The sequence below is a fragment of the Diceros bicornis genome, chromosome 26 (genome assembly GCF_020826845.1).
Source record: "Diceros bicornis minor isolate mBicDic1 chromosome 26, mDicBic1.mat.cur, whole genome shotgun sequence".
NCBI lineage: Eukaryota > Metazoa > Chordata > Mammalia > Perissodactyla > Rhinocerotidae > Diceros > Diceros bicornis.
In genome coordinates this window covers 30,766,778-30,776,952 of record NC_080765.1, presented here as the reverse complement: position 1 = coordinate 30,776,952, position 10,175 = coordinate 30,766,778, and the positions used below count along the sequence as shown (strand labels likewise).

The window sequence follows — 10,175 nt, the reverse complement described above, 5'->3', positions numbered from 1 at the left end:
TGTCTCTGGGCCCACGCCTTCTCTGGAGTTCCGGGACGTCCGGCTTCCTGGAAGCCGGCGGCTCTAGGAGAGTCCTCGTCGTCTGCCTGGCTGCAGAGACTTGGGCTTCGAAGCCCGGCGTGATTGCCTCTTGCTTGGTGAAGTCCTCACTACATCATTAGCTCCATGAGAGAAGAAGCCTTGTCCAACGAATTCGCTGCTCTAATTCCCAGAACAGGCCCGGGACACACATGTGAGTCCGAAGCTTGGAGAATCTTCACAACTAAGGTCTCTCCTCATATGGAATTTATATTCTAGGTTGGGGTTACGTAGAAAATAAAAACTTTATACTTTCCGTATGACAAAAAATGTTTTGAATAGTAGGGGTGTGAGTGTGAGACTTCTGAGCTGAAACCTGCATATTGAGAGAGAGTCGTGACAATCTAGGGGAAGAAAATTCTCTCCTATTAACTAAGAAGTTGCCTTGTGCCAGACATTATGCCAAAGGTTAAGGCGTGGTCCCTGCCTTTCAGGAACTTACAGTCTCGTACATTGTTTCTTAGCGTGGTTCGGAAACCCACAGCATCAATATCATTTGGGAGTTTTGTTAGAAATGCAGAATCTGCAGGTTCCATACTGGATCAAAATCGGCATTTTTACAAGATCCCGAGGTGATTCATATGCATATTAAAGTTTCAGAAGGGCTAGTGTTGTAGATGTTACAAGGTATAGACAAACTTATGTCCTCTTTGGCCTGTGGCTGAATTGCTCCGCACCCACAACTGTCTTTCTAACAGGATTCCAGGTGACATCGAAGACCTGGTCATTAAGAATCTGACGCCAACCTAATTTCTGTGCTTTCAGGGAGCACCCCTAACTCAATCCCTACCATACAGTAGAGCTACCCAAAGTGTGGTAGACTTACAGTAGTGGTGCATGAATGAACATTGTTCATTTTAATAGTTATATATTTATTTTAAATGTTTATTATAGTAAGCAATGCCAGTAATGAGTTTCCTCTTTAAGTACATTTATAAAAGAATAAAAGTTAGCTGGTTTAAACAACATTAAGTAAATTAACTATAGGTGATGTGGAGATATGGCAAAAATCATGAAGGTGTTTGGGGAACACTGGTCTGATCAAGTCACCCACCTGCTTAAAATTTTTCAATGATTCCTTGAAATGATTCAATGATTCAGTGTTTTTTGGGATAAAGTTCAAATTCATTAACATCACATACAAACCTCTGGCTCCAGTACTTTTTAATCACTACCCCCAAATTAGCTGCAGCCCTGAGAGTCCAGTCATTGGAACTTCATTGTCCAACAGTTCAGGTTAGGTCTGATACAGACACACACACCCCTATTTAGAATGTTCCCTTACTCTTTGGCTATAACACCACACATCAAAACATAACTGTGACCCAAATAAAAAAAAATCTTTTCAAGTTGTGGTAGGATCCAAAACATAATTCATGGTATCAGCTACATAAATAATAAAATCCTAAGTTTATTCAGTCTTTCACAACCTTGCAAAATTTCCTATTAAGCTTTAAACTACAAAGTAGGACTGCCATCTTGTGGACAGATCTACCACTTACTCATCATATCATGCTCTACCTATGCTGCTTCTATGTGGAGGAAGGGGGAGTGTGTGTGTCTGTGTGTGTGTATGTAGTTGAGATGGAATGTGTGGGTGTGTGTGTGGAAGAGAGCGAGAGTGAGAGGGAGAGTGAAAGAGAGAATGGTTGAGATGGAATGCCATTATTAACATATATGTATGGTGTTGGTGGGTGTGGGTATTTTCCACCTCATGCTTTTTCTTCAGCTCCCAACTGGTCCTATAGCTAAACATAATTAGAGTGATGGAGGAGGCTGGACCCAAGAGCTCCAATTCTCATTTTGTGTTGTGACTTCCTATACGCTTTGAGGAGTTAAAATTTGGAGTGGTAAGCCCCCGTAATGGAGGGAAGTAGTAAAAGAGTTGAAAATGGAGGACACAGAAGGAGAAAGTGGGTGACCAAGAGAGTAAAAAATAAAGGAGACAAAAGGGAAGGAAGAAGAGGGTTCTCAAGATGAGACTCTAGATTGCTTATATGTTCTTACTCATTAATGTTGCTAGTTAAATGTAGTTTAAAAATCTCTTTTATAATGTCCATGGCCCAGTCTAGCATAAAAACAAGGGTGTAGGCAACAGAAAGCCTTGACGTTTCTCCAGGTTGCCTTACCAGCTCATGTCAGGTTTCTGCCGGAACTCTAGCATTTTACTGCAGAAGAAAATGAGGTCCTTGAAATTGTTTCTGCTTAGGAGACACGGAAAGCCCCCGGGGGAGGAAATGAGCAGACAGGAAGAGAGTAGACATGGAAGACTAGATGAGTGCATTGCTGGAAAGCTCTAATTGTTAGTTTTCTTAATGTGGAGTCAAATCTGATTCCATGGAGCCCAACTCCCTGCCCTGAGCTGGAGTTGGGTGGTTGCATATGCACAGGGGTCAGGGGATGTCAAAGGAAGGAGGCTATCATGAGGGCAAAATAGACCCCAGGAAAGTGGTTTGATCTTACAATTGGAAACATTGCCTTGCCATGTTAGGGCCAGAGGCATTAATCATGGCTCCTCCTAATCCGTAATTTTGATGGTTGGCATTTCCTTCCCCATTCCTCTCAGAATCCTACCCAGGCAAATACCACCCTAGCCTGGAGTTTTTTCTCCCTTCCATGTCTTAACTTTACTGCCTTGTATTGATAATTAATTTTACATTCATGTTTTATCTCCCTTAACTAGATTAAAGAAAAAACATTATTGGCATTTCTTGACATCAATAGAAGTTAAAAGGGTAATATAATGAATCCCTATTTACCTGTTACCCAGTTTCAACGATAATCAACATTTTACCTGTCTGTCTGTATTTTAAGCTCCTTAATGGAGAGAACTATGACTCATAAATGTTTAAGATGGCTTCAGTCATAATTGAGGGGCATGGTTATTTTTGATACCTCACTTAAGTGGTCAAGATCTGAAGTCAAAGCTGCTGTAGTTCATGTTTATTCTCCCATTTTCTCTTGGATCTCTGCATTTCCTATTAAACAGAAACACTTGCATCCATTTTGTCTTACAAACTCTGCTTTCCCTTTTCTCGTAGTTGTGTGTGGGATCTAAGTCTGATATTTACCTCACTGGCTGATGTGAGATACGAAGGCGTTGAGATCACTGGTGTCACAAGATTGCAAAGATCAGAAAGGAAGCACCTCAGGATTAACACCTTATTTAGAACGGATATTGTGGAGCTAGTCTAGATGTCCATACTCTAATTCTTATGATGTCCTGTTAGGCCTCATGATATCAATAAAGTCTAAAATTTTGCAAGCTAGTTTGGCTGGTCTGTCTTCTTTTAAATTATTTTCAGACTCAAGTAGCCAAAGCTACTTTGACAAGAAGGTCTTGACACTGGTACGTTTTGTGAAATAAAAGAAGGAAAAATGTGCTTATCGTCTCTTCACTGTGGTTTTAGCATAAGTCTTGTTTGAGTGGTGACATGACTGAAGATATGCTGTTACTGGTGGTATTTTGTACTAATGTCAGGAGAAATTCCCAAGACTAGAAATGACTTCTGAAGTGTTAAAACTGCAAACTTTGAGAATCCCCTGGAAGGCCTAGCCCATTTTTTTCTCCCAAAGCCATTCTTGCCTCAGAATTACGTGGGGTTCTTGTTAAAATGCAGATTCCTGGGTTCTCCACCACTCTGAATCAGAATCTCCAGAGTTTGGAATCCAGGAATCTGCATTGTCAGCAAATGCCCCCAGATGATTCTAGTGCATAGCGAAGTTAGAAGTTAGGAACAGCTAGCCTAGCCTCTGCCCCTGTGTAGTAGTTAGGATGTACCAGGAATCTTTAAATTCTTGCCTGCTCACATACAAAGAATGAAGACAGGACAGAAAACTTGCAGTCATTTTTAAGTTCAGAATTTACAACCCTTTTACCTACTTTGCTAAATACATCCCTATTTTCTATGTTCCATAAAAATGCACAGGGATAGCAACAGGAAAACTGTTGGAAGGAGGTGCAGATCAGTTTTGTGTCCCTGTATTTGCACCAGGGAAAAGTATCAAGGCAAAAAGGTGCTTCTCTCACTTTATCCTTGACTGTGTTTTTTCCCCTGCAATTAATTTTGTGGCTTCCCTTTATTGTACCTGAAGGGGAAGAAATCTTTCTCTGTGTTACATTAAAAGTAGTAGGTAACATTCTAGTAAGAATGCATCCCTTAAATCATTGGGTTCCACCCTTATGCAATGTTAGTGCGAATGGTAAAATGGTGCAGCCACTATGGAAAACAGTATGGAGGCTCCTCAAAAAATTAAAAATAGAAATACCATATGATACAGCAGTCCCACATCTGGGTATTTATCCAAAAGAACTAAAAGCAGACTCTTGAAGGGATATTTACATACCCATGTTCACAGGAGCATTAGTCACAATAGCCAAGAGGTGGATGCAACCCAGGTGTCTGCTGATGGATGAATGGATCAACAAAATGTGGTATTTATGTACAATGTAATGTTATTCAGCCTCGAAAAGGAAAGAAATTCTGAGACGGGCTACAACATGGATGAGCCTTGAGGACATTATACTAAGTGAAATAAGCCTGTCACACACACACAAATACTGTATGATTCCACTTATATGAGGTATCTAGACTATGTAGCTCTCAGACTTGAAAATATAATGTAATGTAAATAAGGATTGCAATAAAAATGCTTTTAAAACATTTATACTTTCTTTAGGCTAGTTAAGTAGGGTAAAATGACTATATTTACTCTTTCATTATCATTATCCAACTATTATTTAATCCCATAAAATTTGGCTAGAAGCTGCTTTGCTAACTCCGTTTAGGCAGATGAAATCCCAAACTGGTCCTCCTTGATAGGTTGGCAGTGACTGCTCAGGAGCTTTGCAGATTTCAATAACTTACCTGGACAGCTGTTAATGTCACATTCTCCAAACATTTGTCTCAAGCTTCATGAAATTCACAGCAGTTCTCCCCACTATAACTTTGTTGCCACATTCACTCTCTCACTCACCCCAATAATCACAAAACTTCAGGCAAATTCAAAGCCGTTCCGTCTTTAGAAAAAATATTGGATCCTTGACCTAAACTACCTGGAATAATATAGGCCCTTAACTAGATCATAGCAAAACTTGGCAGTTCTGGTCTTGGCAGAGATGCTGTTAGAGTAAGTATGTTGATTAATGAAGCAGTTAAATTCCAACGCGCATTGCCAGGTCTGATAATTAAATCTTTATTATAACCCTGGGAACCTTTTAAGTTAATGTTTGCTCAAGTGGCAACGGGTCCTTGCTATGTGCAAAGTCCTGGTCAAAAGCAACGGCAGCCATTGCATGATTAGAGCTCTTAGTATATTTAAGGTAGTCTTCAAAATCTTCCCCTGAAGTAAAGCCATGAACTATGTAAAGAGAAAATCCAAGCAGTAAGCTTGCAACATAAAGGCAATTATATCTGATGCTCTGTCTGAGACATATAACTTTACGGACACAGAAATTTGTTAAGTCTGCCAATGGATGGCAAAATTTCATAGTTCTCTGAAGCTCTGTAAAACTCCTCACTTGCAAAATCAACTTTCACATGAGGAGAGTTTCAATTCTAGTCTTCAGGTAAGCATCATCCGTTGTTGGCCCCACTACCATAGACAAGAAGATATAAGATCTAAACAAGGATCTGTACCAATAATTTAGTCAAAATTCCTCATGTTATGGCTCATATTCTAATTTACAATTTTTTCTTATTAGGTAACTAATTCTCTCTTGGGTTGTTTAAAATTGTGAGGGCCAACTATAAACTACATTTAAAATTACTTTTTAAAAACTTAATTGCCATATAGAATGTTCATAATTGTTAATAATTCCTTTTAATACTATTTAATAAAATCTGTTGCACCATTTTAGTGAGATTTTTCACTACTTTATTGTTGGAAGTGATATAAACCAGGTCCCAGTTTATCTGTATACTGGTATTAAGGAAATAAGGAGGCAGACTCTGGATGGACTGATTTGCAAACCTGAGAGCATCTATATGCTTTACAGAACCAGAATTATGAAATATCAAAAGAATAACAGTAAACAGCAGTTCCATATAAATTCCATGATTAGAATAACCTCACATCAAGGTTTTGTTCTTTCCTTCCTTCCTCACTCCATAATACCTAATGCTCCATGAGCTAAAAAGTATCAGTTATCTTCTTGTCAAACGCCGTTTCCCTTCTTGTTTAGTCACAGCACACTCCAATCAAGTGTTGTCCCTAAGATGCTGTCTGTTGCCAAAGAGGAAGTATTTGTTTTTTTTTCTTTTTTAACGGCTTTATTGAGATATAATTTACAAGGCATAAAATTCACTGTTTAAAGTACACAGTTCAGTGTTTTTTTTTTTAATCTTACTGGAATGCTTTTATTTTTTTAAAATTTTTAATTAATTTTTTTATTGCGGTCACATTGGTTTATAACATTGTATAAATTTCAGGTGTACATCATTATACTTCTATTTCTGCATAGATTACATCATGTTCACCTCTCAAATACTAACTACAACCCATCACCACACACATGTACCTAATCATCCCTTTCACCCTCCTCCCCTCTGGTAACCACCGATCCAATCTGTGTCTCTATGTGTTTGTTTGTTGTTTTTATCTTCTACTTATGAGTGGCATCATATGGTATTTGACCTTCTCCCAAAGAGGAAGTATTTGAAAACGTCTTTGTTGTGGCAGAAGACTGTTAGTTACGGGACTTTCTGTCGTCTGTATGTTGTATCTGTTCTCCAGACCATTTGCTCAGCCATTTCAATTTCTGTGGAAGACGGATCCTATCTCCTTAGACTTCTGACTATCTGGCTTGTATTCCCTTTCAGGGTCTGTGTACTCCTGAAACCCATATGCCTGCAACATTTGATCAAATGTTTGCCTCAACTTCCTCTTATTAGTGGTATTCTTACTTTCTTTTCTGACCTTCAACCAAGGTGAGTTTCTGGACTTCCAACTATACATTCCAATCACCCACCCTCTTAAGGAACACACTAATGGCTCCCTAACTAGCCATTTGTGTGATTGATTTTTGATGATCCAAAGGCTCATTCTGAACCTATGGTCCCAGAATCGAGAGTATCAGTTACCATAACATATTTACTCATAGGGTTATTAGTTTCTCCCATATTTTTTCAGATGTGTATACTCACGTTTAAAGCAAAATTCTTCCAAAGAAGTGTAAACTGCCTGAACACCATTGCCATTCTTCTATATGAAGAGGAAATTCACCACGGGTAAACACTTAAAAGGAGAAATATAGAATACTTAACAAAATGTTAACTGTGACCAAATATCAGAAATCCCACACTCCTATTTTTATATTCACTCTTTTTTTTTTTAACAATTCTTTTTTTTTTGTAATTTTATTTATTCCCCCCCCCCCAGCCCCAGTAGATAGTTGTATGTCACAGCTGCACATCCTTCTAGTTGCTGTATGTGGGACACGGCCTCAGCATGGCCAGAGAAGTGGTGCGTCAGTGCGCACCCGGGATCCGAACCCGGGCCGCCAGCGGCAGAGCGCGCGCACTTAACCGCCAAGCCACGGGACCGGCCCTATATTCACTCTTTTGTGCATGTATTCTTCCATGCAGAGTTAACAACTAGAATAATTTTTTTTTTTTTGGTGAGGAAGAGTGGCCCTGTGCTAACATCTGTTGCCAATATTCCTCTTTTTGCTGAGGAAGATTGACTCTGAGCTAAGACCTGTGCCCATCCTCCTCTATTTTGTATGTGTGATGCCGCCACAGCATGGTTTGATGAACAGTGTATTGGTCTGTGCCTGGGGTTCAAACCTGTGAACCCCAGGCCGCCGAAGCTCAGCATGCGAACTTTACCACTACAACACCAGGCCGGCCCCTAGAAGAATATAATTTTAACAAAAAAAAATAGCTAAAAAGGTCATTGCCTCCTACTCCCCATCTCTAAGAGTAGAAAAACCTGTAGCACACAGTTTATTGAATGAATAATCCTCCTGCTTGGGAAAAACAAAAACAAACCCTACTTTCATATTCATGCTTCTAGTATCTTTCTTATAAAATCTGTGCAACAAAATTTGATCTATTCTTACGAAAGGCAGCATCACCAGAAATGTCATCTTCCCAAATGTTGCAGGAAATTCATTGGGTATGCACTAAAGAGAAATAAGAAAATATCCAGTGATTCCATGCTACTTGGGCTTGAGTCATAATCCTATAAACTAGTTGCCAGGGACTATTTCCCTCTACAACAGCAGCTGGAAATATTTTGAGGGATGGTACATTTGCAGCACCTACAGTAGGACCATCTCAAACTTGGGTCTGCTTTAGATTTCCAAGAATGGCCTACTCTTAGTTACTCTCTCTTACCACCTTACTTTCTTTATGGCATTTATCAATCTGTAAGTGTCTTGCTTGTTTATTATCTTTGTTAGTAAAATGTAAACCACGAGAGGCGGCACCTCTTCTGTCTAATTCTTCACAGTATGTTCAGCGTTTAGCAGTGTCTGGCATAGAGTATGTGCTCAATACTTTTTGAAAGAATGAGTGAATGAATCCCTCCAGACACACACTCTTACATCATTTTTCCGCTATGGGATATGCAACTTTGGTATCTTTGTATGGGCTTTTTCTCAGTTATAGGCAGTAAACTGTGAACCCCTAGGCAGGGAGGATCTCTCTTTTTTTTTTTTTATCTCGAGATCTCTAGCATCAAGCACAGTGCCTGAAGAAAGTGCATACTGCATAAAATTTTGTTGAGCTGGCTAAGGTAAAGATTTGAATACACCTACCATTCAGTCTTGTACTGGTGGTGGTAGTGGTCGGAGGGTAGAACCTTTTATAGATACGGTGACCACTGCACCGTATCTGTGCAGGATTACCCGGGATAGCTCTGGTCTGTGGCTCTTGTCCTGACCTTTAACAATGAGAGTTTGACTGACATTTAGAGGCTTACTAACAAGACTGTGGGCCAAGAAAAAGCTAAGACACAAGCTAGTTTAGACAAATACTGACAAAATCTTTTCAAATTCCATTTCCCAAATTTCTCAATTCTGTTAATGGTTCCCCAAGTTCAGATCCATGTAGCTGTTTTCTATTTTTTATTTTATTTTATTTTTTTCTTTGGTGAGGAAGATTGACCTCGAGCTAACATCCGTTGCTAATCCTCCTCCTTTTGCTGAGGAAGATTAGCCCTGAGCTAACATCTGTGCCCATTTTCCTCTATTTTGTATGTGGGACGCCACCACAACATGGCTTGACGAGTGGTGCATAGGTCCGCATCTGGGATCTGAAGCTGTGAACCCTGGGCTGCCAAAGCGGAGCATTTAATCACTATGCCACCGGGCTGGCCCCATGCAGCTGTTTTAATCATTCATTTCCCACAGACTACCACTAAATTTTGCCACTTCTTTCTTTAAAAAGGTTTCCTATACTTATGCCTCCTCCATTACTGCTACTTCACCTTTATACACGCTAATCATATTCTAAAAGGATTATACCTGCAACTATGGCAACAGTTACATAATAGGCTGTGCCAGACATGTTCTTCCAAAATATATTTTATTTTTGCCAATTTCATCATTTTTCCCTGGGAAAGTTTTTCAAATACGTGCTTTTTTTCTTATACCACACACCACCATTTTGTACCTTTCTGTTAATTTTTTAGTGAAAGGCTCTGAGCACTGCAGTCTGTGTAAAATCTTAAGTCTTTCATTCCCCTTCTTGGCTCTTCATCCAGGCATGTTTCACCCTCTCCCCACTTTTTAATGTTCTGCTACCACCTACCTACAAAAACAAACAAATACAAAACCCCAGCAAACTTCTATTCTGACAAGGGAGTTAATCTCAGGTAATTATTGGGATAACGGTGGCCTGACTGAAATAACTTATGAATGGCTAAACTCTTTCAAATTTGTGTTTCCAAAAAAAAGGTGCTTGTAATCTAAATGAATCTCTAGTAAAGTGAAAACACCAAAAAATAACCTAAGAAACTAATAAAAAGGTACCCAATTGTGTTGTTGGAGAAATGAAAGATACCATTGTTTAACAGAAACAAAATCAAGATAAAGGCTGGAAGACAAAATGGAGACACTATCTGAGAATGTAGAAAAAAGAAAAGAAAGGAAA

At 39.3% G+C, this 10,175-nt stretch overlaps 1 long non-coding RNA gene across 2 annotated transcripts; it reads left to right on the top strand.

Moving 5' to 3' along the window:
• The first annotated feature begins 24 nt into the window (after positions 1 to 24).
• Positions 25 to 3,347, top strand: LOC131422961 (uncharacterized). Of its 2 annotated transcripts, none has more exons than XR_009224159.1 (2): positions 25 to 232; positions 3,120 to 3,347. It is a non-coding gene; the product is annotated as an uncharacterized LOC131422961 (long non-coding RNA). The 2 variants fall into 2 exon arrangements; XR_009224160.1 differs by having other exon boundaries at positions 25 to 267.
• The last annotated feature ends 6,828 nt before the right edge of the window (positions 3,348 to 10,175 follow it).